At 32.6% G+C, this 2,801-nt stretch overlaps 1 long non-coding RNA gene across 1 annotated transcript; it reads left to right on the top strand.

Moving 5' to 3' along the window:
* The first annotated feature begins 912 nt into the window (after window positions 1-912).
* LOC142615159 (uncharacterized) lies at window positions 913-2,467 on the top strand. The gene is made up of 3 exons (XR_012840675.1): window positions 913-1,208; window positions 1,858-2,005; window positions 2,134-2,467. It is a non-coding gene; the product is annotated as an uncharacterized LOC142615159 (long non-coding RNA).
* The last annotated feature ends 334 nt before the right edge of the window (window positions 2,468-2,801 follow it).

Genomic DNA, 2,801 nt, shown 5'->3' with positions numbered 1-2,801 from the left:
TAAAATAAATATTACTACATATTTAAAATTTTAACCATTGAATTGCATGTTCTTGATGTTCTTAATACACATGTCAAATTTTTTATCAATTGAATATTATTTATCATATGATCTACAAAATTATATTTTATACATAATTTTAAATTACAAAAAATTGCACTTTAAACAATTTATTAATAATATAGTTATCGATATTTAATTTTTTAGAAATTTTACAAGTATGGAGAATATAAGAAGAAGATATAATCCAATGGTGAATTTGTTAAAATTCACCTCTAATAAAAAGATATTGAGTTTTGCAATCCATACTTCTAACATTTACTACAATGCATATTCACATTTTTGAAGTTTCCAGAGTGATTCATTAGATTGGCTTATGAAGTGACCAAGCTTAAATATCGAGGAGATTGCTTAATCATCCCCAAATCCAATACAATTTTCCACAATTTATTTGAGACACACCAGTTCAACATCATGGTATATTGCTCATATATAATTAGATTTCAAAAATTGCAATCAATCTTTGGGCGGGTTGTGTGTGTGAGTGTTTCTCACAAAAAAATACTCAGTATTGTTTAGTCACTCCACATCGGTAAGGTGTGATATTGAGAAGATATTTATCACTTACTCCGCGATATTAATTGTCGCATACAGTTTTGGTGTTGACCTATGAGTTTATTATATATATATATTTATATATATATATATATATATATACACACGTGTGTGTTTTTATAAAAAAATCTTTGGGCGGTGCGTTGCAATCAAAAGTAGATTCGCTGGATAAGACCGGCTCTTCAAGTCAAAAGCAAAAGCAATATAATAATAATAATAATAATGACGACGACGACGACGAAACAGCCTGCCTTGCTTTCTTCTTGTTCCCATTGATGTACATTGCTAATTTGCTTTTTGCCTTTTGCCAAATAGTGTTTTAAGTTTTAGTATTCTTCCCAACGCGGTGTAGCCGCCCTCGCTTATTCGTAACAATTGTCTTTCTAAGAAACAACAACTCCACCCGACCCAACCCAACCAAAATCCCCCGTTATATGTATATATATAGAAAACCCTCCATCAACCCATACCTATATTCTCTCATTCTTTTCCTTTTATCATTTCTCCTACTTTGTTTTATCAATATCTACACGTACCTTTCTTTGGTTTCTTAAGAGAGCTTTGATCAAAGATGAGTTCAAGTGAGCCTGCAGGTAACTACTAGATACCATGTTTTAATAATTATTGCTCATGTATTATATTTTTCACCACAAGTTATGTTGATGTTTGTAAACAATCTTTGAATTTTCGGCCACACACGGACACCTAGGAAAATTATTCAGGTGTTCGTTAGATGGAAAAGTTATTTCAATATTCATCTGCAAGAAGAAAAATAATTTGAATCTTTTTTTATGGAAAAATAATTTGATTTTTATAACCTGCAATTGTTAAGTGTGGGGTAGTATATAAACTTGGGCAGGACATAAAAATGGCAGTAATGCAAAATATCAAAGACCTTGTGAGCTTGGGTTTCTGTTGCAATATTAAGAAAAGCCAACTGTGCTACCCATGCCCTTATTGCCTGGACTCCTTTTTGTAATGATTTTATTTTTGGGGCCTTCCCCATCTTCAGTTTTCCTGTCCACATTAAAATTTTAATGTTGTTTATGATTTCAAAACATTAAGGAGAAAGATAAGAAACTTGGTATTTGGTCATAATCATGGACTCCTTATTGAAAATATTGTCACCTTGCACTTGCAGGCTAGATGCAGCCAATCACTTGCTATATTTGATCAAATAATTCATGTGTTTTTTTGTTGAAATAAGTATTGATTACATGGAGTGGTTTAAAAAAATTTCAGTTGCATATCCTCCACCTTCAACTGCGCCAGCTTATTATGTAGCTCCTCCACCGGCTGGTTATCCTACAAAAGATGGCTCCGGATACTCTCAAAATGCTCCTCCTCCGGTGGAAACCAAGTCTAGGGGTGATGGGTTTTGGAAGGGATGGTAAGCCTTGTCTTTCTCTCATTTATTTATCTATTCATTGCCTTTTGATTTACATATTATGTATATGTTTATTTTATGCATAGATGACATACATAATAATGATTTTTCTGTCTTTTTGCTATATGCAGTTGTGCTGCCTTGTGTTGCTGCTGTGTGCTGGATGCATGCTTCTGAGGGTTGAGAGCATTCTAGAGGCCATTGTTCTTTTATTTGATCTCTCCCTTTTTTTATGTTAATAAAATATTTATACAGAGTTTGTATTCTTATGATGTGAGGAATGGACCATTGGATATTTTTCCGGTTCTTTATCTTGACATGGTTATCATTACATTGTTATTATCTTATTGTTTTAGTTTTGATTAGTGCCTTAGTGGTTGATTTGCTGTCCTTGTATTGTTGTTGTAATTAATATTATTATACAATTGATTTATTTTTTTAATATATAGATTCTCTCTCTCTCTCTCTCTCTCTCTCTCTCTCTCTCTCTCTCTCTCTCTCTCTCTCTCTCTCTCTCTCTCTCTCTCTCTCTCTCTCTCTCCAGTCCGTTTAAACAGCACGCTTTCTATAACTTTGAATTGTAAATCTGAAATACACAAGCCTAGTCTATGTGAAAAGCAATGAGTCTAATGACTCATGAGACTTGACATCATAGGGCTATTTTGTTTAGAGACCGTTTTAATCCAAGTTGTTAGCTCTTTATTATTAGACCAAGATACTAACTAATTTTTTGGTATAGGCAGAGATCAAATTCTATATCTTTTATTCGACAATAAGAAACTCTATTAGTTAAGCTAAT

The sequence above is a fragment of the Castanea sativa genome, chromosome 11 (assembly GCF_040712315.1).
Source record: "Castanea sativa cultivar Marrone di Chiusa Pesio chromosome 11, ASM4071231v1".
NCBI lineage: Eukaryota > Viridiplantae > Streptophyta > Magnoliopsida > Fagales > Fagaceae > Castanea > Castanea sativa.
The sequence above is the reverse complement of the archived record's forward strand: the minus strand, read 5'-3'. Positions and strand labels throughout refer to the sequence as shown.